General features: G+C 45.3%; 21 non-coding genes across 21 annotated transcripts; 6 read left to right on the top strand and 15 right to left on the bottom strand.

Moving 5' to 3' along the window:
- Positions 1–790: 790 nt before the first annotated feature.
- Positions 791–862, bottom strand: trnae-uuc (transfer RNA glutamic acid (anticodon UUC)). The gene has a single exon. It is a non-coding gene; the product is annotated as a tRNA-Glu (tRNA).
- A 293-nt stretch (positions 863–1,155) lies between these two features.
- On the bottom strand, positions 1,156–1,269 carry LOC132146109 (U5 spliceosomal RNA). The gene has a single exon (XR_009434856.1). It is a non-coding gene; the product is annotated as a U5 spliceosomal RNA (small nuclear RNA).
- A 1,074-nt stretch (positions 1,270–2,343) lies between these two features.
- Positions 2,344–2,415, top strand: trnad-guc (transfer RNA aspartic acid (anticodon GUC)). The gene has a single exon. It is a non-coding gene; the product is annotated as a tRNA-Asp (tRNA).
- Positions 2,416–2,883: 468 nt separating this feature from the next.
- Positions 2,884–2,998, bottom strand: LOC132145753 (U5 spliceosomal RNA). Its single transcript, XR_009434520.1, has one exon. It is a non-coding gene; the product is annotated as a U5 spliceosomal RNA (small nuclear RNA).
- A 1,231-nt stretch (positions 2,999–4,229) lies between these two features.
- trnag-ucc (transfer RNA glycine (anticodon UCC)) lies at positions 4,230–4,301 on the bottom strand. Its single transcript has one exon. It is a non-coding gene; the product is annotated as a tRNA-Gly (tRNA).
- A 292-nt stretch (positions 4,302–4,593) lies between these two features.
- On the bottom strand, positions 4,594–4,708 carry LOC132145986 (U5 spliceosomal RNA). The gene has a single exon (XR_009434743.1). It is a non-coding gene; the product is annotated as a U5 spliceosomal RNA (small nuclear RNA).
- Positions 4,709–5,790: 1,082 nt separating this feature from the next.
- On the top strand, positions 5,791–5,862 carry trnad-guc (transfer RNA aspartic acid (anticodon GUC)). Its single transcript has one exon. It is a non-coding gene; the product is annotated as a tRNA-Asp (tRNA).
- A 432-nt stretch (positions 5,863–6,294) lies between these two features.
- Positions 6,295–6,408, bottom strand: LOC132146040 (U5 spliceosomal RNA). The gene has a single exon (XR_009434791.1). It is a non-coding gene; the product is annotated as a U5 spliceosomal RNA (small nuclear RNA).
- A 1,248-nt stretch (positions 6,409–7,656) lies between these two features.
- Positions 7,657–7,728, bottom strand: trnag-ucc (transfer RNA glycine (anticodon UCC)). Its single transcript has one exon. It is a non-coding gene; the product is annotated as a tRNA-Gly (tRNA).
- A 293-nt stretch (positions 7,729–8,021) lies between these two features.
- Positions 8,022–8,136, bottom strand: LOC132146111 (U5 spliceosomal RNA). The gene has a single exon (XR_009434858.1). It is a non-coding gene; the product is annotated as a U5 spliceosomal RNA (small nuclear RNA).
- Positions 8,137–9,820: 1,684 nt separating this feature from the next.
- On the top strand, positions 9,821–9,892 carry trnad-guc (transfer RNA aspartic acid (anticodon GUC)). Its single transcript has one exon. It is a non-coding gene; the product is annotated as a tRNA-Asp (tRNA).
- Positions 9,893–10,359: 467 nt separating this feature from the next.
- Positions 10,360–10,474, bottom strand: LOC132145900 (U5 spliceosomal RNA). The gene has a single exon (XR_009434660.1). It is a non-coding gene; the product is annotated as a U5 spliceosomal RNA (small nuclear RNA).
- A 1,085-nt stretch (positions 10,475–11,559) lies between these two features.
- On the top strand, positions 11,560–11,631 carry trnad-guc (transfer RNA aspartic acid (anticodon GUC)). Its single transcript has one exon. It is a non-coding gene; the product is annotated as a tRNA-Asp (tRNA).
- A 476-nt stretch (positions 11,632–12,107) lies between these two features.
- Positions 12,108–12,222, bottom strand: LOC132146159 (U5 spliceosomal RNA). The gene has a single exon (XR_009434898.1). It is a non-coding gene; the product is annotated as a U5 spliceosomal RNA (small nuclear RNA).
- Positions 12,223–19,129: 6,907 nt separating this feature from the next.
- Positions 19,130–19,201, bottom strand: trnag-ucc (transfer RNA glycine (anticodon UCC)). Its single transcript has one exon. It is a non-coding gene; the product is annotated as a tRNA-Gly (tRNA).
- A 1,393-nt stretch (positions 19,202–20,594) lies between these two features.
- trnag-ucc (transfer RNA glycine (anticodon UCC)) lies at positions 20,595–20,666 on the bottom strand. The gene has a single exon. It is a non-coding gene; the product is annotated as a tRNA-Gly (tRNA).
- A 1,399-nt stretch (positions 20,667–22,065) lies between these two features.
- Positions 22,066–22,137, bottom strand: trnag-ucc (transfer RNA glycine (anticodon UCC)). The gene has a single exon. It is a non-coding gene; the product is annotated as a tRNA-Gly (tRNA).
- Positions 22,138–23,537: 1,400 nt separating this feature from the next.
- On the bottom strand, positions 23,538–23,609 carry trnag-ucc (transfer RNA glycine (anticodon UCC)). The gene has a single exon. It is a non-coding gene; the product is annotated as a tRNA-Gly (tRNA).
- A 1,225-nt stretch (positions 23,610–24,834) lies between these two features.
- trnad-guc (transfer RNA aspartic acid (anticodon GUC)) lies at positions 24,835–24,906 on the top strand. Its single transcript has one exon. It is a non-coding gene; the product is annotated as a tRNA-Asp (tRNA).
- Positions 24,907–25,009: 103 nt separating this feature from the next.
- trnag-ucc (transfer RNA glycine (anticodon UCC)) lies at positions 25,010–25,081 on the bottom strand. The gene has a single exon. It is a non-coding gene; the product is annotated as a tRNA-Gly (tRNA).
- Positions 25,082–26,298: 1,217 nt separating this feature from the next.
- Positions 26,299–26,370, top strand: trnad-guc (transfer RNA aspartic acid (anticodon GUC)). Its single transcript has one exon. It is a non-coding gene; the product is annotated as a tRNA-Asp (tRNA).
- The last annotated feature ends 39 nt before the right edge of the window (positions 26,371–26,409 follow it).

Below are 26,409 nucleotides of genomic sequence, written 5' to 3'. Positions count from 1 at the left end.
CCTTGTCTCAGACGACCACCAGGACAAGACCACAGGAAACAGATGATTCTTCTGCACAGTCTGACTTTTCTGCAGCCTGGAGCTGATTTGCTGGTTTCTTCTGACCAGAGGAGAACTGTCTCCCCAACTGAGCCTGGTTTCTCACCGGGTTTTTTCTCCTTTTTTTCACCGATCAAGTTTTGGTTCCTTGCCTCTGTCGCCTCTGGCAGGCATAGCTGGGGACACTTCATGTACAGTGATAACGTTGAGTTGATTGCAAATTATTGCACAGATACTATTTAAACTGAACTTAGCTGAATGATGACATCACCGATTTCAATTATGAAATGCCTTTAACTGTCATTTTGCTTTATTGACGCACTGTGTTCCTACTTAATGTTGTTCAGTTGCATTGACACAATCCTTTTTGTTTAAAGCGCAATTTAAAAAAAAAAGAGTCCAAATAATGACCCCTGCAACGGGTAGTGTTCCAAATGTTATGCGACTTTAGCTAATGATGGGTCCATCCGGAATTTGACGGTGCTAGGGCTGTGTCAGCGTCAGAAAAAGCCATGCATTGTTCAGTTATGTCGGTGCAGTAGCGTCGGTTGGGGGAGAAACGGCAGCATGCGCAGCTCCTCGTTAGTATAGTGGACAGTATCTCCGCCTGTCACGCGGAAGACCGTGGTTCGATTCCCCGACGGGGAGAGCTAGCTCTTTTCGGCTTCCGAACGATCCATCCAAAAGTTTTGGGAGGAGCCACAGATCACAGAAGGAGTTCTGCTTCGACATCAGCCCGAGCCAAAAGACATGCGTTGGCCGGGAATCGAACCCAGGTCAACTGCTTGAAAGGCAGCTATGCTCACCACTATACCACCAACGCAGTCACCAGTCAGCCACTTGCGCCGTCGTTAAGAAGGCTCGAAGTGCACGAGTCGGCGATAGGGCTAGAGGAGCTGATGAGATCTTTGTTTGGACCCGTCACTAAAGAGAGCCTTCCAGAGTTTGCATCCCGTCACGTACAAGAAAGTGCTGCCTTCCCATGCCAGCTAAATAAACATTAAGTGCTGACAGCGCAAACGCAGAGAGTGCAAATACAGACGAAGGCCAGTGGCACGCCCTCCTGCAGCGTGTTGGCGGACGGCCAAATTGATTCTGCTCTTGACATTTCGATGTAGCTCTGCTGTGAGCAGAGCACCCAAAAATACAGGTCATTCGCAAAAGTTCCCCTCCATGGAAATCTTTAGTAAAAGGCGAAAGATTAATGCGACAATGAAGAGAAACTCAAGCTGTGTCTACGACCACTCCGGCCTGTGCGATGCCTCTGGTAAACCACTACGCTCGCCAAGGGTCATCAAGGGTGACGACGCCTGCCCACATGCGTTTCGTCAGCCCCCCCCCCCCCCCCCCCACTCCAAAAGGTAGAAGTAAAACTCACAAAAGTCCACTCGGTCCACCAATAACCACAAGCCCAATCAAGGCAATCTCTTTCTCATGCCTCCATCTGAAAAGTTGGAGAAAATCTTATATGAATAAAAGAGTCTTTTAAAGAAATCCCTTATTCCGAGGTCACCGTAGCCACCAGATCCAGTCTGTATCCAGATCAGTGGGCCGCTTCAGTCACCCGGATCCAGTCAGTATCCAGACAAGATGGTTGATCAACACCTAGAAAGGACCTCTATGGCCCTGAAACACAGCGGAGACCGGGACAACTAGATGAGCCCCAGATACAGATCCCCTGTAAAGACCTTGTCTCAGACGACCACCAGGACAAGACCACAGGAAACAGATGATTCTTCTGCACAGTCTGACTTTTCTGCAGCCTGGAGCTGATTTGCTGGTTTCTTCTGACCAGAGGAGAACTGTCTCCCCGACTGAGCCTGGTTTCTCACCGGGTTTTTTCTCCATTTTTTCACCGATCGAGTTTTGGTTCCTTGCCTCTGTCGCCTCTGGCAGGCATAGCTGGGGACACTTCATGTACAGCGATAACGTTGACTTGATTGCAAATTAATTCACAGATACTATTTAAACTGAACTTAGCTGAATGATGACATCACCGATTTCAATGACGAAATGCCTTTAACTGTCATTTTGCTTTATTGACGCACTGTGTTCCTAATTAATGTTGTTCAGTTGCATTGACACAATCCTTTTTGTTTAAAGCGCAATTTAAAAAAAAAAAAGAGTCCAAACAATGACCCCTGCAACGGGTAGTGTTCCAAATGTTATGCGACTTTAGCTAATGATGGGTCCATCCGGAATTTGACGGTGCTAGGGCTGTGTCAGCGTCAGAAAAAGCCATGCATTTTTCAGTTATGTCGGTGCAGTAGCGTCGGTTGGGGGAGAAACGGCAGCATGCGCAGCTCCTCGTTAGTATAGTGGACAGTATCTCCGCCTGTCACGCGGAAGACCGGGGTTCGATTCCCCGACGGGGAGAGCTAGCTCTTTTCGGCTTCCGAATGATCCATCCAAAAGTTTTGGGAGGAGCCACAGGTCACAGAAGGAGTTCTGCTTCGACATCAGCCCGAGCCAAAGGACATGTGTTGGCCGGGAATCGAACCCGGGTCAACTGCTTGGAAGGCAGCTATGCTCACCACTATACCACCAACGCAGTCTGCAGTCAGCCACTTGCGCCGTCGCTAAGAAGGCTCGAAGTGCACGAGTCGCCGATAGGGCTAGAGGAGCTGATGAGATCTTTGTTTGGACCCGTCACTAAAGAGAGCCTTCCAGAGTTTGCATCCCGTCACGTACAAGAAAGTGCTGCCTTCCCATGCCAGCTAAATAAACATTAAGTGCTGACAGCGCAAACGCAGAGAGTGCAAATACAGACGAAGACCAGTGGCACGCCCTCCTGCAGCGTGTTGGCGGACGGCCAAATTGATTCTGCTCTTGACATTTCGATGTAGCTCTGCTGTGAGCAGAGCTCCCAAAAATACAGGTCACTCGCAAAAGTTCCCCTCCACGGAAATCTTTAGTAAAAGGCGAAAGATTTATGCGACAATGAAGAGAAACTCGAGCTGTGTCTACGACCACTCCGGCCTGTGCGCTGCCTCTGGTAAACCACTACGCTCGCCAAGGGTCATCAAGGGTGACGACGCCTGCCCACATGCGTTTCGTCAGCCCCCCCCCCACTCCAAAAGGGAGCAGTAAAACTCACAAAAGTCCACTCGGTCCACCAATAACCACAAGCCCAATCTAGGCAATCTCTTTCTCATGCCTCCATCTGAAAAGTTGGAGAAAATCTTATATGAATAAAAGAGTCTTTTAAAGAAATCCCTTATTCCGAGGTCACCGTAGCCACCAGATCCATTCTGTATCCAGATCAGTGGGCCGCTTCAGTCACCCGGATCCAGTCAGTATCCAGACAAGATGGTGGATCAACACCTAGAAAGGACCTCTATGGCCCTGAAACACAGCGGAGACCGGGACAACTAGATGAGCCCCAGATACAGATCCCCTGTAAAGACCTTGTCTTAGACGACCACCAGGACAAGACCACAGGAAACAGATGATTCTTCTGCACAGTCTGACTTTTCTGCAGCCTGGAGCTGATTTGCTGGTTTCTTCTGACCAGAGGAGAACTGTCTCCCCGACTGAGCCTGGTTTCTCACCGGGTTTTTTCTCCATTTTTTCACCGATCGAGTTTTGGTTCCTTGCCTCTGTCGCCTCTGGCAGGCATAGCTGGGGACACTTCATGTACAGCGATATCGTTGACTTGATTGCAAATTATTGCACAGATACTATTTAAACTGAACTTAGCTGAATGATGACATCATCGATTTCAATGACGAAATGCCTTTAACTGTCATTTTGCTTTATTGACGCACTGTGTTCCTAATTAATGTTGTTCAGTTGCATTGACACAATCCTTTTTGTTTAGAGCGCAATTAAAAAAAGTCCAAACAATGACCCCTGCAACGGGTAGTGTTCCAAATGTTATGCGACTTTAGCTAATGATGGGTCCATCCGGAATTTGACGGTGCTAGGGCTGTGTCAGCGTCAGAAAAAGCCATGCATTGTTCAGTTATGTCGGTGCAGTAGCATCGGTTGGGGGAGAAACAGCAACATGCGCAGCTCCTCGTTAGTATAGTGGACAGTATCTCCGCCTGTCATGCGGAAGACCGGGGTTCGATTCCCCGACAGGGAGAGCTAGCTCTTTTCGGCTTCCGAATGATCCATCCAAAAGTTTTGGGAGGAGCCACAGGTCACAGAAGGAGTTCTGCTTCGACATCAGCCTGAGCCAAAGCACATGCGTTGGCCGGGAATCGAACCCGGGTCAACTGCTTGGAAGGCAGCTATGCTCACCACTATACCACCAACGCAGTCAGCAGTTAGCCACTTGCGCCGTCGCTAAGAAGGCTCGAAGTGCACGAGTGCCGATAGGGCTAGAGGAGCTGATGAGATCTTTGTTTGGACCCGTCACTAAAGAGAGCCTTCCAGAGTTTGCATCCCGTCACGTACAAGAAAGTGCTGCCTTCCCATGCCAGCTAAATAAACATTAAGTGCTGACAGCGCAAACGCAGAGAGTGCAAATACAGACGAAGACCAGTGGCAAGCCCTCCTGCAGCGTGGTGGCGGACGGCCAAATTGATTCTACTCTTGACATTTCGATGTAGCTCTGCTGTGAGCAGAGCACCCAAAAATACAGGTCACTCGCAAAAGTTCCCCTCCATGGAAATCTTTAGTAAAAGGCGAAAGATTTATGCGACAATGAAGAGAAACTCGAGCTGTGTCTACGACCACTCCGGCCTGTGCGCTGCCTCTGGTAAACCACTACGCTCGCCAAGGGTCATCAAGGGTGACGACGCCTGCCCACTTGCGTTCCGTCAGCCCCCCCCCCCCCCCCCCCACTCCAAAAGGGAGGAGTAAAACTCACAAAAGTCCACTCGGTCCACCAATAACCACAAGCCCAATCAAGGCAATCTCTTTCTCATGCCTCCATCTGAAAAGTTGGAGAAAATCTTATATGAATAAAAGAGTCTTTTAAAGAAATCCCTTATTCCGAGGTCACCGTAGCCACCAGATCCAGTCTGTATCCATATCAGTGGGCCGCTTCAGTCACCCGGATCCAGTCAGTATCCAGACAAGATGGTTGATCAACACCTAGAAAGGACCTCTATGGCCCTGAAACACAGCGGAGACCGGGACAACTAGATGAGCCCCAGATACAGATCCCCTGTAAAGACCTTGTCTCAGACGACCACCAGGACAAGACCACAGGAAAGACCACATTCTTCTGCACAGTCTGACTTTTCTGCAGCCTGGAGCTGATTTGCTGGTTTCTTCTGACCAGAGGAGAACTGTCTCCCCGACTGAGCCTGGTTTCTCACCGGGTTTTTTCTCCATTTTTTCACCGATCGAGTTTTGGTTCCTTGCCTCTGTCGCCTCTGGCAGGCATAGCTGGGGACACTTCATGTACAGCGATATCGTTGACTTGATTGCAAATTATTGCACAGATACTATTTAAACTGAACTTAGCTGAATGATGACATCACCGATTTCAATGACGAAATGCCTTTAACTGTCATTTTGCTTTATTGACGCACTGTGTTCCTAATTAATGTTGTTCAGTTGCATTGACACAATCCTTTTTGTTTAAAGCGCAATTTAAAAACAAAAATAAAAAAAAAGAGTCCAAACAATGACCCCTGCAACGGGTAGTGTTCCAAATGTTATGCGACTTTAGCTAATGATGGGTCCATCCGGAATTTGACGGTGCTAGGGCTGTGTCAGCGTCAGAAAAAGCCATGCATTGTTCGGTTATGTCGGTGCAGTAGCGTCGGTTGGGGGAGAAACAGCAGCATGCGCAGCTCCTCGTTAGTATAGTGGACAGTATCTCCGCCTGTCACGCGGAAGACCGGGGTTCGATTCCCCGACGGGGAGAGCTAGCTCTTTTCGGCTTCCGAATGATCCATCCAAAAGTTTTGGGAGGAGCCACAGGTCACAGAAGGAGTTCTGCTTCGACATCAGCCCGAGCCAAAGGACATGCGTTGGCCGGGAATCGATCCCGGGTCAACTGCTTGGAAGGCAGCTATGCTCACCACTATACCACCAACGCAGTCAGCAGTCAGCCACTTGCGCCGTCGCTAAGAAGGCTCGAAGTACACGAGTCGCCGATAGGGCTAGAGGAGCTGATGAGATCTTTGTTTGGACCCGTCACTAAAGAGAGCCTTCCAGAGTTTGCATCCCGTCACGTACAAGAAAGTGCTGCCTTCCCATGCCAGCTAAATAAACATTAAGTGCTGACAGCGCAAACGCAGAGAGTGCAAATACAGACGGACGGCCAAATTGATTCTGCTCTTGACATTTCGATGTAGCTCTGCTGTGAGCAGAGCACCCAAAAATACAGGTCATTCGCAAAAGTTCCCCTCCATGGAAATCTTTAGTAAAAGGCGAAAGATTTATGCGACAATGAAGAGAAACTCGAGCTGTGTCTACGACCACTCCGGCCTGTGCGATGCCTCTGGTAAACCACTACGCTCGCCAAGGGTCATCAAGGGTGACGACGCCTGCCCACATGCGTTTCGTCAGCCCCCCCCCCCCCCCCCACTCCAAAAGGGAGGAGTAAAACTCACAAAAGTCCACTCGGTCCACCAATAACCACAAGCCCAATCAAGGCAATCTCTCTCTCATGCCTCCATCTGAAAAGTTGGAGAAAATCTTATATGAATAAAAGAGTCTTTTAAAGAAATCCCTTATTCCGAGGTCACCGTAGCCACCAGATCCAGTCTGTATCCAGATCAGTGGGCCGCTTCAGTCACCCGGATCCAGTCAGTATCCAGACAAGATGGTTGATCAACACCTAGAAAGGACCTCTATGGCCCTGAAACACAGCGGAGACCGGGACAACTAGATGAGCCCCAGATACAGATCCCCTGTAAAGACCTTGTCTCAGACGACCACCAGGACAAGACCACAGGAAACAGATGATTCTTCTGCACAGTCTGACTTTTCTGCAGCCTGGAGCTGATTTGCTGGTTTCTTCTGACCAGAGGAGAACTGTCTCCCCGACTGAGCCTGGTTTTTTCTCCATTTTTTCACCGATCGAGTTTTGGTTCCTTGCCTCTGTCGCCTCTGGCAGGCATAGCTGGGGACACTTCATGTACAGCGATATCGTTGACTTGATTGCAAATTATTGCACAGATACTATTTAAACTGAACTTAGCTGAATGATGACATCACCGATTTCAATGACGAAATGCCTTTAACTGTCATTTTGCTTTATTGATGCACTGTGTTCCTAATTAATGTTGCTCAGTTGCATTGACACAATCCTTTTTGTTTAAAGCGCAATTTAAAAAAAAAAAAAAAAAAAAAAAAAGAGTCCAAACAATGACCCCTGCAACGGGTAGTGTTCCAAATGTTATGCGACTTTAGCTAATGATGGGTCAATCCGGAATTTGACGGTGCTAGGGCTGTGTCAGCGTCAGAAAAAGCCATGCATTGTTCAGTTATGTCGGTGCAGTAGCGTCGGTTGGGGGAGAAATGGCAGCATGCGCAGCTCCTCGTTAGTATAGTGGACAGTATCGCCGCCTGTTACGCGGAAGACCGGGGTTCGATTCCCCGACGGGGAGAGCTAGCTCTTTTCGGCTTCCGAATGATCCATCCAAAAGTTTTGGGAGGAGCCACAGGTCACAGAAGGAGTTCTGCTTCGACATCAGCCCGAGCCAAAGGACTTGCATTGGCCGGGAATCGAACCCGGGTCAACTGCTTGGAAGGCAGCTATGCTCACCACTATACCACCAACGCAGTCAGCAGTCAGCCACTTGCGCCGTCGTTAAGAAGGCTCGAAGTGCACGAGTCGCCGATAGGGCTAGAGGAGCTGATGAGATCTTTGTTTGGACCCGTCACTAAAGAGAGCCTTCCAGAGTTTGCATCCCGTCACGTACAAGAAAGTGCTGCCTTCCCATGCCAGCTAAATAAACATTAAGTGCTGACAGCGCAAACGCAGAGAGTGCAAATACAGACGAAGACCAGTGGCACGCCCTCCTGCAGCGTGTTGGCGGACGGCCAAATTGATTCTGCTCTTGACATTTCGATGTAGCTCTGCTGTGAGCAGAGCACCCCAAAAAACAGGTCACTCGCAAAAGTTCCCCTCCATGGAAATCTTTAGTAAAAGGCGAAAGATATATGCGACAATGAAGAGAAACTCGAGCTGTGTCTACGGCCACTCCGGCCTGTGCGATGCCTCTGGTAAACCACTACGCTCGCCAAGGGTCATCAAGGGTGACGACGCCTGCCCACATGCGTTTCGTCAGCCCCCCCCCACACTCCAAAAGGGAGAAGTAAAACTCACAAAAGTCCACTCGGTCCACCAATAACCACAAGCCCAATCAAGGCAATCTCTTTCTCCTGCCTCCATCTGAAAAGTTGGAGAAAATCTTATATGAATAAAAGAGTCTTTTAAAGAAATCCCTTATTCCGAGGTCACCGTAGCCACCAGATCCAGTCTGTATCCAGATCAGTGGGCCGCTTCAGTCACCCGGATCCAGTCAGTATCCAGACAAGATGGTTGATCAACACCTAGAAAGGACCTCTATGGCCCTGAAACACAGCGGAGACCGGGACAACTAGATGAGCCCCAGATACAGATCCCCTGTAAAGACCTTGTCTCAGACGACCACCAGGACAAGACCACAGGAAACAGATGATTCTTCTGCACAGTCTGACTTTTCTGCAGCCTGGAGCTGATTTGCTGGTTTCTTCTGACCAGAGGAGAACTGTCTCCCCGACTGAGCCTGGTTTCTCACCGGGTTTTTTCTCCATTTTTTCACCGATCGAGTTTTGGTTCCTTGCCTCTGTCGCCTCTGGCAGGCATAGCTGGGGACACTTCATGTACAGTGATAACGTTGACTTGATTGCAAATTATTGCACAGATACTATTTAAACTGAACTTAGCTGAATGATGACATCACCGATTTCAATGACGAAATGCCTTTAACTGTCATTTTGCTTTATTGACGCACTGTGTTCCTACTTAATGTTGTTCAGTTGCATTGACACAATCCTTTTTGTTTAAAGCGCAATTTAAAAAAAAAAAGAGTCCAAATAATGACCCCTGCAACGGGTAGTGTTCCAAATGTTATGCGACTTTAGCTAATGATGGGTCCATCCGGAATTTGACGGTGCTAGGGCTGTGTCAGCGTCAGAAAAAGCCATGCATTGTTCAGTTATGTCGGTGTATGTACATGTACAGATCCCCTGTAAAGACCTTGTCTCAGACGACCACCAGGACGAGACCACAGGAAACAGATGATTTTTCTGCACAGTCTGACTTTTCTGCAGCCTGGAGCTGATTTGCTGGTTTCTTCTGACCAGAGGAGAACTGTCTCCCCGACTGAGCCTGGTTTCTCACCGGGTTTTTTCTCCATTTTTTCACCGATCGAGTTTTGGTTCCTTGCCTCTGTCGCCTCTGGCAGGCGTAGCTGGGGACACTTCATGTACAGCGATATCGTTGACTTGATTGCAAATTATTGCACAGATACTATTTAAACTGAACTTAGCTGAATGATGACATCACCGATTTCAATGACGAAATGCCTTTAACTGTCATTTTGCTTTATTGACGCACTGTGTTCCTAATTAATGTTGTTCAGTTGCATTGGCTCAATCCTTTTTGTTTAAAGCGCAATTTAAAAAAAAAAAAAAAAAAAAAAAAAAGAGTCCAAACAATGACCCCTGCAACGGGTAGTGTTCCAAATGTTATGCGACTTTAGCTAATGATGGGTCCATCCGGAATTTGACGGTGCTAGGGCTGTGTCAGCGTCAGAAAAAACCATGCATTGTTCAGTTATGTCGGTGCAGTAGCGTCGGTTGGGGGAGAAACGGCAGCATTCGCAGCTCCTCGTTAGTATAGTGGACAGTATCTCCGCCTGTCACGCGGAAGACCGGGGTTCGATTCCCCGACGGGGAGAGCTAGCTCTTTTCGGCTTCCGAATGATCCATCCAAAAGTTTTGGGAGGAGCCACAGGTCACAGAAGGAGTTCTGCTTCGACATCAGCCCGAGCCAAAGGACATGCGTTGGCCGGGAATCGAACCCGGGTCAACTGCTTGGAGGCAGCTATGCTCACCACTATACCACCAACGCAGTCAGCAGTCAGCCACTTGCGCCGTCGCTAAGAAGGCTCGAAGTGCACGAGTCGCCGATAGGGCTAGAGGAGCTGATGAGATCTTTGTTTGGACCCGTCACTAAAGAGAGCCTTCCAGAGTTTGCATCCCGTCACGTACAAGAAAGTGCTGCCTTCCCATGCCAGCTAAATAAACATTAAGTGCTGACAGCGCAAACGCAGAGAGTGCAAATACAGACGAAGACCAGTGGCACGCCCTCCTGCAGCGTGTTGGCGGACGGCCAAATTGACTCTGCTCTTGACATTTCGATATAGCTCTGCTGTGAGCAGAGCACCCAAAAATACAGATCACTCGCAAAAGTTCCCCTCCACTGAAATCTTTAGTAAAAGGCGAAAGATTTATGCGATAATGAAGAGAAACTCGAGCTGTGTCTACGACCACTCCGGCCTGTGCGCTGCCTCTGGTAAACCACTACGCTCGCCAAGGGTCATCAAGGGTGACGACGCCTGCCCACATGCGTTTCGTCAGCCCCCCCCCCCCCCCCCCACTCCAAAAGGGAGGAGTAAAACTCACAAAAGTCCACTCGGTCCACCAATAACCACAAGCCCAATCAAGGCAATCTCTTTCTCATGCCTCCATCTGAAAAGTTGGAGAAAATCTTATATGAATAAAAGAGTCTTTTAAAGAAATCCCTTATTCCGAGGTCACCGTAGCCACCAGATCCAGTCTGTATCCAGATCAGTGGGCCGCTTCAGTCACCCGGATCCAGTCAGTATCCAGACAAGATGGTTGATCAACACCTAGAAAGGACCTCTATGGCCCTGAAACACAGCGGAGACCGGGACAACTAGATGAGCCCCAGATACAGATCCCCTGTAAAGACCTTGTCTCAGACGACCACCAGGACAAGACCACAGGAAACAGATGATTCTTCTGCACAGTCTGACTTTTCTGCAGCCTGGAGCTGATTTGCTGGTTTCTTCTGACCAGAGGAGAACTGTCTCCCCGACTGAGCCTGGTTCCTCACCAGGTTTTTTCTCCATTGTTTCACCGATCGAGTTTTGGTTCCTTGCCTCTGTCGCCTCTGGCAGGCATAGCTGGGGACACTTCATGTACAGCGATATCGTTGACTTGATTGCAAATTATTGCACAGATACTATTTAAACTGAACTTAGCTGAATGATGACATCACCGATTTCAATGACGAAATGCCTTTAACTGTCATTTTGCTTTTTTGACGCACTGTGTTCCTAATTAATGTTGTTCAGTTGCATTGGCACAATCCTTTTTGTTTAAAGCGCAATTTAAAAAAAAAAAATAAAAAAAAAAAAGAGTCCAAACAATGACCCCTGCAACGGGTAGTGTTCCAAATGTTATGCGACTTTAGCTAATGATGGGTCCATCCGGAATTTGACGGTGCTAGGGCTGTGTCAGCGTCAGAAAAAACCATGCATTGTTCAGTTATGTCGGTGCAGTAGCGTCGGTTGGGGGAGAAACGGCAGCATGCGCAGCTCCTCGTTAGTATAGTGGACAGTATCTCCGCCTGTCACGCGGAAGACCGGGGTTCGATTCCCCGACGGGGAGAGCTAGCTCTTTTCGGCTTCCGAATGATCCATCCAAAAGTTTTGGGAGGAGCCACAGGTCACAGAAGAAGTTCTGCTTCGACATCAGCCCGAGCCAAAGGACATGCGTTTGGCCGGGAATCGAACCCGGGTCAACTGCTTGGAAGGCAGCTATGCTCACCACTATACCACCAACGCAGTCAGCAGTCAGCAGTCAGCCACTTGCGCCGTCGCTAAGAAGGCTCGAAGTGCACGAGTCGCCGATAGGGCTAGAGGAGCTGATGAGATCTTTGTTTGGACCCGTCACTAAAGAGAGCCTTCCAGAGTTTGCATCCCGTCACGTACAAGAAAGTGCTGCCTTCCCATGCCAGCTAAATAAACATTAAGTGCTGACAGCGCAAACGCAGAGAGTGCAAATACAGACGAAGACCAGTGGCACGCCCTCCTGCAGCGTGTTGGCGGACGGCCAAATTGATTCTGCTCTTGACATTTCGATATAGCTCTGCTGTGAGCAGAGCACCCAAAAATACAGGTCACTCGCAAAAGTTCCCCTCCACGGAAATCTTTAGTAAAAGGCGAAAGATTTATGCGATAATGAAGAGAAACTCGAGCTGTGTCTACGACCACTCCGGCCTGTGCGCTGCCTCTGGTAAACCACTACGCTCGCCAAGGGTCATCAAGGGTGACGACGCCTGCCCACATGCGTTTCGTCAGCCCCCCCCCCCACTCCAAAAGGGAGGAGTAAAACTCACAAAAGTCCACTCGGTCCACCAATAACCACAAGCCCAATCAAGGCAATCTCTTTCTCATGCCTCCATCTGAAAAGTTGGAGAAAATCTTATATGAATAAAAGAGTCTTTTAAAGAAATCCCTTATTCCGAGGTCACCGTAGCCACCAGATCCAGTCTGTATCCAGATCAGTGGGCCGCTTCAGTCACCCGGATCCAGTCAGTATCCAGACAAGATGGTTGATCAACACCTAGAAAGGACCTCTATGGCCCTGAAACACAGCGGAGACCGGGACAACTAGATGAGCCCCAGATACAGATCCCCTGAAAAGACCTTGTCTCAGACGACCACCAGGACAAGACCACAGGAAACAGATGATTCTTCTGCACAGTCTAACTTTTCTGCAGCCTGGAGCTGATTTGCTGGTTTCTTCTGACCAGAGGAGAACTGTCTCCCCGACTGAGCCTGGTTTCTCATCGGGTTTTTTCTCCATTTTTTCACCGATCGAGTTTTGGTTCCTTGCCTCTGTCGCCTCTGGCAGGCATAGCTGGGGACACTTCATGTACAGCGATATCGTTGACTTGATTGCAAATTATTGCACAGATACTATTTAAACTGAACTTAGCTGAATGATGACATCACCGATTTCAATGACGAAATGCCTTTAACTGTCATTTTGCTTTATTGACGCACTGTGTTCCTAATTAATGTTGTTCAGTTGCATTGACACAATCCTTTTTGTTTAAAGCGCAATTTAAAAAAAAAAATTAAAAAAAAAAGAGTCCAAACAATGACCCCTGCAACGGGTAGTGTTCCAAATGTTATGCGACTTTAGCTAATGATGGGTCCATCCGGAATTTGACGGTGCTAGGGCTGTGTCAGCGTCAGAAAAAGCCATGGATTGTTCAGTTATGTCGGTGCAGTAGCGTCGGTTGGGGGAGAAACGGCAGCATGCGCAGCTCCTCGTTAGTATAGTGGACAGTATCTCCGCCTGTCACGCGGGGGCCAGTCGCGGATAGGTGTAGAGCGCTAACTAGCCAATAGCAACGAAGGAAATTCCAGGGAGGCGGGACGAAAAAAATACACAGAATTAGAGGTTCGAATCCTGTCTCGGCCACAAATACCATAAAATGAGTTTGTATTCGTTTTTTCATCTAGGTACACTTTAAGTACGATTAACATATAATAGATGAACTTTGTGAACAAAGATAAAAATAAATCTTGTAATAATTGTTCTTTTGTATGGTGTACAAAATGTGCAAAGATCTTAAGAAACATATACATTATAATAGGGAATAGTTATTTTTAATATAGAAAAATGTGAATAATTAAAAAGAACACTTTGATAATGTTTCAGGCCTTTATTTATAAAGATACGTCTATTTATATGTGTATAACTGTACAGAAAACCCATATATATGAAATATAACTAAAACTCACAAAAAAGTAAGTTTTTCATTTTATTTATAGTAAAGTAATATACTTATAAAAATTAAAAGAAAAAACAAAAATATATAATAATTAAATAAATATACATAAAATAATCATAGGTTATTAAACAACAGCAACAGATATAATAAAAATAAAGATGTGGAGAACAGAAAAAACAATACAAATATGTTTTATATTAAATAATTATGTATGTTTAATGGTAACAGTTATTAACATTCAGTGTTTACATATCTGAGCAAGTAAATAAAATGTAATATCAATTTAAAAGAAAATCAACAAAATGTATACATTTTTTAATCAATAAAACTTAACACACAGTTCAATACAGTTCAAACAAGGCCACATACTTATAGTATTTTAATTAACAAATTGAAATACATGAAAATATTTAAATGTATAGATTCAACAACAACAACAATAATAAAATCTAAAGTTGTGGAGAACACAGAAAAAAAATATATTACACTACCACTTAAATGTTTTTGAACAGTAAGATTTTTAATTCTCACCAAGCCTGCCTTTATTTGGTCCAAAATACAGTAAAAGCAATAATATTGTTGAAATATTTTTACTAGTTAAAATAACTGCTTTCTATTTGAACATATAGTAAAATGTATTTTATTTTTGTGATGAGCAGCTGTATTTTCAGCATCATTTCTCCTGTCTTCAGTGTCACATGATCTTCAGAAATCAGAATAATGATTTACTGATCAAGAAAAAATATTATTATTATTATTATTATCAATATTTTAAACCCCCCAGGGATTCTTTAAATAGAAAGATCCAAAGATCTGCATTTATTTGAAATAAAAAGCTTTCTTAACAATATAGATTGTACCATTCTTTTGGGGGGAAAGAAATGACAGAAATTAATGCCTTTTTTTTAGCAAGGATGATTTAAATTGATTAAAAGTGATGATAAAGATGAAAAATGTTGATGATGAAAATGTAAAAAAAAAAAAAAAAAAAAAAAAAAATATATATATATATATATATATATATATATATATATATCAGATAAATGCTGTTCTTCTGAACTTTCTATTCATGTAAGAAACTGAAAAGATTGTACTCGGCTGTTTTCAACATAACATAACAACAACAGTAATAATAATAATAATAATTTTTTCTTGAGCAGTAAATCATCATATTATTCTGATTTCTGAAGATCGTGTGACACTGAAGACTGGATGAATGATGCTGAAAATACAGCTGTGCATCACAGAAATAAATTACAGTATATATTCAAATATATAGCCTTCCTGATAATGTTCGGGGTTCAGACACACTCTCTCTGTTTAAATCTAGATTAAAAACACATCTCTTTCGCCAAGCATTCGAATAATGTATCTCTTAAATTGTGAGTGTAGTTGTATCTGATCAAATGTGCATTCTTATTCTTTAGCTTGGGTTAAACTAATTAATTTTACTCTGTTGGAACAGCAGCTATGCTAATGATGTCTCTATATGTGTCTCTGTTTCTGCTGGATTTACATCCCGTGGTAACTAGGATTTACACAAGCTCCAGTCTGGATCCAGAACACCTGAGAAGAGATGATGCTGACCCTCAGAGGACCTCAGATGATGCTGACCCTGAATCAACAACAGAACTAACAAATATTGCTACATGTGTGACTGCATCATATAATAATTATTAATTATTAATAAAATTAATAATGTTCATCGTCTGGCTGACTACGTCTTGTATGAATTTTTCTACAAATCCTGTCATACGTGCACAAACTGACAGTCACCACTTATAAGCTACTACTAAATATTGTAGAAACATAATTTTCTGTAAAGTTGCTTTGTAACAATTTGTATTGTAAAAAGCGCTATACAAATAAACTTGAATTGAATTGAATTGAAATAGAAAGCAGCTGATTTAAAATAGTAAGAATATTTAAAATGCTACAGTTTTTGCTGTACTTTGGATAAAATAAAGGCAGGCTTGGTGAGCAGAAGAAATTCTCAAAAAACATTAAAAATCTTACTGCTGAAAAACATTTGACTGGTAAGAGTATTTTAAATAAAATATTTATTTACGGAGTTTAATAATAGCCGTTACTAACATTTAGTGTTTACAAAACTGAGCAAGATAAAATAAAGCAAGTCAATACAATTAATTAACACACTAAAGTACAGTGTAAACAAGGCCAATACTTCTGATGTTTTATTTAACAAATGGAAATCAATTAAATAATTTAAAATTGTAGATTAAACAACAACAGCTACAATAATATAAATAATAATACAATTTGTGGAAGACACAGAAAAAAAAACAAGCCTTCATCCTGTTTAAGAAGATCCTTGCTCCTATGTTGCGTTGCCAAGAGATGTTCAAGAGAGGCAGTTCTCAACAGATCTGTCCATCTATGGTCCAACACGAAGACCAGCCGTTCTGAGGGGTCCAGTGTGAGCTGAACGAGGGACGCAGTTATGGCAGATGGTGTGGTGTTCTACAGAAGATTAACAGCATTACTTTATTAAAATATTTGTCTTGGTGTTGTGTGCACATATGAGACAGACAGTTTACACACATAAGTGCCTGTATGAATTATTTATTTACCTGCATCCAGAAGAAACCCTTCCCTTCAGTGTCTGGTGTGATGTTATGGTGGAGTGAGACGGGTGGATGGGTCTTGACACAGCATGCATCATCTTAACATTCCTGAAATATAGATTCAAATTAAATATATCAAATGTATTTTATAATTCATTATATATATATATATATATATATATATATATATATATATATATGTATATATGTATGTGTGTGTGTGTGTCTTTATTTTTACAAATGTTTTTTTATTTTTTTATATTTGAATATATTTTCTAATCATTGTAATTTATTCCTGTTATGAAAAGCTGAATTTTCTGAATTATTACTCCAGTCTTCAGCATCACGTCAACCTTCCGAAAATAATTTGCTTTCATCATTGTAGTGACAATGATAATATCAACATTGATTACAATAAGAAATGTTTTGTAAGCAAAAAATCATATAAATAATGATTTCTGGATCATATGACACACTGAAGAGTATAAATGATGCTGAAGAATTCAGCTTTGCATCACAGGAATAAAGTTAATTTAACATAGGAAATAGTTATTTTAAGTTGTACCACACTGTAAATGTTGACAATTTTTATATATATATATATATATATATATATATATATAGGAAATAGTTATTTTGAAATTGTACCACACAGTACATGTTGACAATTATATATATATATATATATATATATATATATATATATATATATATATATATATATATTTATATATTTGCACTAAAGTCTTGAAAATCACATAACATTCAAAACAGTTGCTATAATTAATCACATAAGTATGATTATATGATAATATAATAAGTAATTAATTGTAAGGTTTTTTTTTGGTTTAGTTTTTTTAAAAGAAACACATAATTCACTTTACCTGCTTGTTGGGAGTTTGGCAGCGTATGTTGTTCAAACAAAACAATTTCGTGAAGAAATCTCCGATCGTAAAACGCGTCTCCTCTCCTTCAGAGCGAATGATTGACAGATGAGTATCTGCTGTTTGAATTCCCCGCCACGGAAGAAGCGAAACAGCGCCAGGAAATCTACGTGTGGCCACAAATATATTGCATCCGTAGTGTTAAGCACTACCATAGAGAATGAATGGGAAAAGTTAAGAGAAGTTAAGCTTAACTATTTTCGGCTCCCGCGCGGGAGACCGGGGTTCGATTCCCCGACGGGGAGAGCTACCTCTTTTCGGCTTCTGAACGATCCGTCCAAAAGTTTTGGGAGGAGCCACAGGTCACAGAAGGAGTTCTGCTTCGACATCAGCCCGAGCCAAAGGACATGCGTTGGCCGGGAATCGAACCCGGGTCAACTGCTTGGAAGGCAGCTATGCTCACCACTATACCACAACGCAGTCAGCAGTCAGCAGTCAGCCACTTGCGCCGTCGTTAAGAAGGCTCGAAGTGCACGAGTCGCCGATAGGGCTAGAGGAGCTGATGAGATCTTTGTTTGGACCCGTCACTAAAGAGAGCCTTCCAGAGTTTGCATCCCGTCACGTACAAGAAAGTGCTGCCTTCCCATGCCAGCTAAATAAACACTAAGTGCTGACAGCGCAAACGCAGAGAGTGCAAATACAGAGGATGACCAGTGGCACGCCCTCCTGCAGCGTGTTGGCGGACGGCCAAATTGATTCTGCTATTGCATTTTGATGTAGCTCTGTCCTCGGTCCACCAATAACCACAAGCCCAATCAAGGCAATCTCTTTCTAATGCCTCCATCTGAAAAGTTGGAGAAAATCTTATATGAATAAAAGAGTCTTTTAAAGAAATCCCTTATTCCGAGGTCACCGTAGCCACCAGATCCATTCTGTATCCAGATCAGTGGGCCGCTTCAGTCACCCGGATCCAGTCAGTATCCAGACAAGATGGTGGATCAACACCTAGAAAGGACCTCTATGGCCCTGAAACAAAGCGGAGACCGGGACAACTAGATGAGCCCCAGATACAGATCCCCTGTAAAGAACTTGTCTTAGACGACCACCAGGACAAGACCACAGGAAACAGATGATTCTTCTGCACAGTCTGACTTTTCTGCAGCCTGGAGCTGATTCGCTGGTTTCTTCTGACCAGAGGAGAACTGTCTCCCCGACTGAGCCTGGTTTCTCATCGGGTTTTTTCTCCATTTTTTCACTGATCGAGTTTGGGTTCCTTGCCTCTGTCGCCTCTGGCAGGCATAGCTGGGGACACTTCATGTACAGCGATATCGTTGACTTGATTGCAAATTATTGCACAGATACTATTTAAACTGAACTTAGCTGAATGATGACATCATCGATTTCAATGACGAAATGCCTTTAACTGTCATTTTGCTTTATTGACGCACTGTGTTCCTAATTAATGTTGTTCAGTTGCATTGACACAATCCTTTTTGTTTAAAGCACTATTTAAAAAAAAAAAAAAAAAAAAAAAAAGAGTCCAAACAATGACCCCTGCAACGGGTAGTGTTCCAAATGTAATGCCACTTTAGCTAATGATGGGTCCATCCGGAATTTGACGGTGCTAGGGCTGTGTCAGCGTCAGAAAAAGCCATGCGTTGTTCAGTTATGTCGGTGCAGTAGCGTCGGTTGGGGGAGAAACAGCAACATGCACAGCTCCTCGTTAGTATAGTGGACAGTATCTCCGCCTGTCACGTGGAAGACCGGGGTTCGATTCCCCGACGGGGAGAGCTACCTCTTTTCGGCTTCTGAACGATCCATCCAAAAGTTTTGGGAGGAGCCACAGGTCACAGAAGGAGTTCTGCTTCGACATCAGCCCGAGCCAAAGGACATGCGTTGGCCGGGAATCGAACCCGGGTCAACTGCTTGGAAGGCAGCTATGCTCACCACTATACCACCAACGCAGTCAGCCACTTGCGCCATCGTTAAGAAGGCTCGAAGTGCACGAGTCGCCGATAGGGCTAGAGGAGCTGATGAGATCTTTGTTTGGACCCGTCACTAAAGAGAGCCTTCCAGAGTTTGCTTCCCGTCACGTACAAGAAAGTGCTGCCTTCCCATGCCAGCTAAATAAACACTAAGTGCTGACAGCGCAAACGCAGAGAGTGCAAATACAGACGATGACCAGTGGCACGCCCTCCTGCAGCGTGTTGGCGGACGGCCAAATTGATTCTGCTATTGCATTTTGTTGTAGCTCTTTCCTCGGTCCACCAATAACCACAAGCCCAATCAAGGCAATCTCTTTCTCATGCCTCCATCTGAAAAGTTGGAGAAAATCTTATATGAATAAAAGAGTCTTTTAAAGAAATCCCTTATTCCGAGGTCACCGTAGCCACCAGATCCATTCTGTATCCAGATCAGTGGGCCGCTTCAGTCACCCGGATCCAGTCAGTATCCAGACAAGATGGTGGATCAACACCTAGAAAGGACCTCTATGGCTCTGAAACAAAGCGGAGACCGGGACAACTAGATGAGCCCCAGATACAGATCCCCTGTAAAGAACTTGTCTTAGACGACCACCAGGACAAGACCACAGGAAACAGATGATTCTTCTGCACAGTCTGACTTTTCTGCAGCCTGGAGCTGATTTGCTGGTTTCTTCTGACCAGAGGAGAACTGTCTCCCCGACTGAGCCTGGTTTCTCACCGGGTTTTTTCTCCATTTTTTCACCGATCGAGTTTGGGTTCCTTGCCTCTGTCGCCTCTGGCAGGCATAGCTGGGGACACTTCATGTACAGTGATATCGTTGACTTGATTGCAAATTATTGCACAGATACTATTTAAACTGAACTTAGCTGAATGATGACATCATCGATTTCAATGACGAAATGCCTTTAACTGTCATTTTGCTTTATTGACGCACTGTGTTCCTAATTAATGTTGTTCAGTTGCATTGACACAATCCTTTTTGTTTAAAGCACTATTTAAAAAAAAAAAAAAAAAAAGAGTCCAAACAATGACCCCTGCAACGGGTAGTGTTCCAAATGTAATGCCACTTAAGCTAATGATGGGTCCATCCGGAATTTGACGGTGCTAGGGCTGTGTCAGCGTCAGAAAAAGCCATGCATTGTTCAGTTATGTCGGTGCAGTAGCGTCGGTTGGGGGAGAAACAGCAACATGCGCAGCTCCTCGTTAGTATAGTGGACAGTATCTCCGCCTGTCACGTGGAAGACCGGGGTTCGATTCCCCGACGGGGAGAGCTAGCTCTTTTCGGCTTCTGAACGATCCATCCAAAAGTTTTAGGAGGAGCCACAGGTCACAGAAGGAGTTCTGCTTCGACATCAGCCCGAGCCAAAGGACATGCGTTGGCCGGGAATCGAACCCGGGTCAACTGCTTGGAAGGCAGCTATGCTCACCACTATACCACCAACGCAGTCAGCAACTTTCGCCGTCGTTAAGAAGGCTCGAAGTGCACGAGTCGCCGATAGGGCTAGAGGAGCTGATGAGATCTTTGTTTGGACCCGTCACTAAAGAGAGCCTTCCAGAGTTTGCATCCCGTCACGTACAAGAAAGTGCTGCCTTCCCATGCCAGCTAAATAAACACTAAGTGCTGACAGCGCAAACGCAGAGAGTGCAAATACAGAGGATGACCAGTGGCACGCCCTCCTGCAGCGTGTTGGCGGACGGCCAAATTGATTCTGCTATTGCATTTTGATGTAGCTCTGTCCTCGGTCCACCAATAACCACAAGCCCAATCAAGGCAATCTCTTTCTAATGCCTCCATCTGAAAAGTTGGAGAAAATCTTATATGAATAAAAGAGTCTTTTAAAGAAATCCCTTATTCCGAGGTCACCGTAGCCACCAGATCCATTCTGTATCCAGATCAGTGGGCCGCTTCAGTCACCCGGATCCAGTCAGTATCCAGACAAGATGGTGGATCAACACCTAGAAAGGACCTCTATGGCCCTGAAACAAAGCGGAGACCGGGACAACTAGATGAGCCCCAGATACAGATCCCCTGTAAATAACTTGTCTTAGACGACCACCAGGACAAGACCACAGGAAACAGATGATTCTTCTGCACAGTCTGACTTTTCTGCAGCCTGGAGCTGATTTGCTGGTTTCTTCTGACCAGAGGAGAACTGTCTCCCCGACTGAGCCTGGTTTCTCATCGGGTTTTTTCTCCATTTTTTCACTGATCGAGTTTGGGTTCCTTGCCTCTGTCGCCTCTGGCAGGCATAGCTGGGGACACTTCATGTACAGCGATATCGTTGACTTGATTGCAAATTATTGCACAGATACTATTTAAACTGAACTTAGCTGAATGATGACATCATCGATTTCAATGACGAAATGCCTTTAACTGTCATTTTGCTTTATTGACGCACTGTGTTCCTAATTAATGTTGTTCAGTTGCATTGACACAATCCTTTTTGTTTAAAGCACTATTTAAAAAAAAAAAAAAAAAAAAAAAAAGAGTCCAAACAATGACCCCTGAAACGGGTAGTGTTCCAAATGTAATGCCACTTTAGCTAATGATGGGTCCATCCGGAATTTGACGGTGCTAGGGCTGTGTCAGCGTCAGAAAAAGCCATGCGTTGTTCAGTTATGTCGGTGCAGTAGCGTCGGTTGGGGGAGAAACAGCAACATGCACAGCTCCTCGTTAGTATAGTGGACAGTATCTCCGCCTGTCACGTGGAAGACCGGGGTTCGATTCCCCGACGGGGAGAGCTACCTCTTTTCGGCTTCTGAACGATCCATCCAAAAATTTTGGGAGGAGCCACAGGTCACAGAAGGAGTTCTGCTTCGACATCAGCCCGAGCCAAAGGACATGCGTTGGCCGGGAATCGAACCCAGGTCAACTGCTTGGAAGGCAGCTATGCTCACCACTATACCACCAACGCAGTCAGCAGTCAGCCACTTGCGCCATCGTTAAGAAGGCTCGAAGTGCACGAGTCGCCGATAGGGCTAGAGGAGCTGATGAGATCTTTGTTTGGACCCGTCACTAAAGAGAGCCTTCCAGAGTTTGCTTCCCGTCACGTACAAGAAAGTGCTGCCTTCCCATGCCAGCTAAATAAACACTAAGTGCTGACAGCGCAAACGCAGAGAGTGCAAATACAGACGATGACCAGTGGCACGCCCTCCTGCAGCGTGTTGGCGGACGGCCAAATTGATTCTGCTATTGCATTTTGTTGTAGCTCTTTCCTCGGTCCACCAATAACCACAAGCCCAATCAAGGCAATCTCTTTCTCATGCCTCCATCTGAAAAGTTGGAGAAAATCTTATATGAATAAAAGAGTCTTTTAAAGAAATCCCTTATTCCGAGGTCACCGTAGCCACCAGATCCATTCTGTATCCAGATCAGTGGGCCGCTTCAGTCACCCGGATCCAGTCAGTATCCAGACAAGATGGTGGATCAACACCTAGAAAGGACCTCTATGGCTCTGAAACAAAGCGGAGACCGGGACAACTAGATGAGCCCCAGATACAGATCCCCTGTAAAGAACTTGTCTTAGACGACCACCAGGACAAGACCACAGGAAACAGATGATTCTTCTGCACAGTCTGACTTTTCTGCAGCCTGGAGCTGATTTGCTGGTTTCTTCTGACCAGAGGAGAACTGTCTCCCCGACTGAGCCTGGTTTCTCACCGGGTTTTTTCTCCATTTTTTCACCGATCGAGTTTGGGTTCCTTGCCTCTGTCGCCTCTGGCAGGCATAGCTGGGGACACTTCATGTACAGTGATATCGTTGACTTGATTGCAAATTATTGCACAGATACTATTTAAACTGAACTTAGCTGAATGATGACATCATCGATTTCAATGACGAAATGCCTTTAACTGTCATTTTGCTTTATTGACGCACTGTGTTCCTAATTAATGTTGTTCAGTTGCATTGACACAATCCTTTTTGTTTAAAGCACTATTTAAAAAAAAAAAAAAAAAAAGAGTCCAAACAATGACCCCTGCAACGGGTAGTGTTCCAAATGTAATGCCACTTAAGCTAATGATGGGTCCATCCGGAATTTGACGGTGCTAGGGCTGTGTCAGCGTCAGAAAAAGCCATGCATTGTTCAGTTATGTCGGTGCAGTAGCGTCGGTTGGGGGAGAAACAGCAACATGCGCAGCTCCTCGTTAGTATAGTGGACAGTATCTCCGCCTGTCACGTGGAAGACCGGGGTTCGATTCCCCGACGGGGAGAGCTAGCTCTTTTCGGCTTCTGAACGATCCATCCAAAAGTTTTAGGAGGAGCCACAGGTCACAGAAGGAGTTCTGCTTCGACATCAGCCCGAGCCAAAGGACATGCGTTGGCCGGGAATCGAACCCGGGTCAACTGCTTGGAAGGCAGCTATGCTCACCACTATACCACCAACGCAGTCAGCAGTCAGCCACTTGCGCCGTCGTTAAGAAGGCTCGAAGTGCACGAGTCGCCGATAGGGCTAGAGGAGCTGATGAGATCTTTGTTTGGACCCGTCACTAAAGAGAGCCTTCCAGAGTTTGCCTCCCGTCACGTACAAGAAAGTGCTGCCTTCCCATGCCAGCTAAATAAACACTAAGTGCTGACAGCGCAAACGCAGAGAGTGCAAATACAGACGATGACCAGTGGCACGCCCTCCTGCAGCGTGTTGGCGGACAGCCAAATTGATTCTGCTATTGCATTTTGTTGTAGCTCTGTCCTCGGTCCACCAATAACCACAAGCCCAATCAAGGCAATCTCTTTCTCATGCCTCCATCTGAAAAGTTGGAGAAAATCTTATATGAATAAAAGAGTCTTTTAAAGAAATCCCTTATTCCGAGGTCACCGTAGCCACCAGATCCATTCTGTATCCAGATCAGTGGGCCGCTTCAGTCACCCGGATCCAGTCAGTATCCAGACAAGATGGTGGATCAACACCTAGAAAGGACCTCTATGGCCCTGAAACACAGCGGAGACCGGGACAACTAGATGAGCCCCAGATACAGATCCCCTGTAAAGACCTTGTCTTAGACGACCACCAGGACAAGACCACAGGAAACAGATGATTCTTCTGCACAGTCTGACTTTTCTGCAGCCTGGAGCTGATTTGCTGGTTTCTTCTGACCAGAGGAGAACTGTCTCCCCGACTGAGCCTGGTTTCTCACCGGGTTTTTTCTCCATTTTTTCACCGATCGAGTTTTGGTTCCTTGCCTCTGTCGCCTCTGGCAGGCATAGCTGGGGACACTTCATGTACAGCGATATCGTTGACTTGATTGAAAATTATTGCACAGATACTATTTAAACTGAACTTAGCTGAATGATGACATCATCGATTTCAATGACGAAATGCCTTTAACTGTCATTTTGCTTTATTGACGCACTGTGTTCCTAATTAATGTTGTTCAGTTGCATTGACACAATCCTTTTTGTTTAAAGCACTATTTAAAAAAAAAAAAAAAAAAAGAGTCCAAACAATGACCCCTGCAACGGGTAGTGTTCCAAATGTAATGCCACTTTAGCTAATGATGGGTCCATCCGGAATTTGACGGTGCTAGGGCTGTGTCAGCGTCAGAAAAAGCCATGCATTGTTCAGTTATGTCGGTGCAGTAGCGTCGGTTGGGGGAGAAACAGCAACATGCACAGCTCCTCGTTAGTATAGTGGACAGTATCTCCGCCTGTCACGCGGAAGACCGGGGTTCGATTCCCCGACGGGGAGAGCTACCTCTTTTCGGCTTCTGAACGATCCATCCAAAAGTTTTGGGAGGAGCCACAGGTCACAGAAGGAGTTCTGCTTCGACATCAGCCCGAGCCAAAGGACATGCGTTGGCCGGGAATCGAACCCGGGTCAACTGCTTGGAAGGCAGCTATGCTCACCACTATACCACCAACGCAGTCAGCCACTTGCGCCGTCGTTAAGAAGGCTCGAAGTGCACGAGTCGCCGATAGGGCTAGAGGAGCTGATGAGATCTTTGTTTGGACCCGTCACTAAAGAGAGCCTTCCAGAGTTTGCTTCCCGTCACGTACAAGAAAGTGCTGCCTTCCCATGCCAGCTAAATAAACACTAAGTGCTGACAGCGCAAACGCAGAGAGTGCAAATACAGACGATGACCAGTGGCACGCCCTCCTGCAGCGTGTTGGCGGACGGCCAAATTGATTCTGCTATTGCATTTTGTTGTAGCTCTGTCCTCGGTCCACCAATAACCACAAGCCCAATCAAGGCAATCTCTTTCTCATGCCTCCATCTGAAAAGTTGGAGAAAATCTTATATGAATAAAAGAGTCTTTTAAAGAAATCCCTTATTCCGAGGTCACCGTAGCCACCAGATCCATTCTGTATCCAGATCAGTGGGCCGCTTCAGTCACCCGGATCCAGTCAGTATCCAGACAAGATGGTGGATCAACACCTAGAAAGGACCTCTATGGCCCTGAAACACAGCGGAGACCGGGACAACTAGATGAGCCCCAGATACAGATCCCCTGTAAAGACCTTGTCTTAGACGACCACCAGGACAAGACCACAGGAAACAGATGATTCTTCTGCACAGTCTGACTTTTCTGCAGCCTGGAGCTGATTTGCTGGTTTCTTCTGACCAGAGGAGAACTGTCTCCCCGACTGAGCCTGGTTTCTCACCGGGTTTTTTCTCCATTTTTTCACCGATCGAGTTTTGGTTCCTTGCCTCTGTCGCCTCTGGCAGGCATAGCTGGGGACACTTCATGTACAGCGATATCGTTGACTTGATTGAAAATTATTGCACAGATACTATTTAAACTGAACTTAGCTGAATGATGACATCATCGATTTCAATGACGAAATGCCTTTAACTGTCATTTTGCTTTATTGACGCACTGTGTTCCTAATTAATGTTGTTCAGTTGCATTGACACAATCCTTTTTGTTTAAAGCACTATTTAAAAAAAAAAAAAAAAAAGAGTCCAAACAATGACCCCTGCAACGGGTAGTGTTCCAAATGTAATGCCACTTTAGCTAATGATGGGTCCATCCGGAATTTGACGGTGCTAGGGCTGTGTCAGCGTCAGAAAAAGCCATGCATTGTTCAGTTATGTCGGTGCAGTAGCGTCGGTTGGGGGAGAAACAGCAACATGCACAGCTCCTCGTTAGTATAGTGGACAGTATCTCCGCCTGTCACGCGGAAGACCGGGGTTCGATTCCCCGACGGGGAGGGCTACCTCTTTTCGGCTTCTGAGCGATCCATCCAAAAG

The sequence above is a fragment of the Carassius carassius genome, chromosome 8, assembly GCF_963082965.1.
Source record: "Carassius carassius chromosome 8, fCarCar2.1, whole genome shotgun sequence".
Taxonomy (NCBI): domain Eukaryota; kingdom Metazoa; phylum Chordata; class Actinopteri; order Cypriniformes; family Cyprinidae; genus Carassius; species Carassius carassius.
This window is presented reverse-complemented; position numbering and strand designations above follow the sequence as displayed.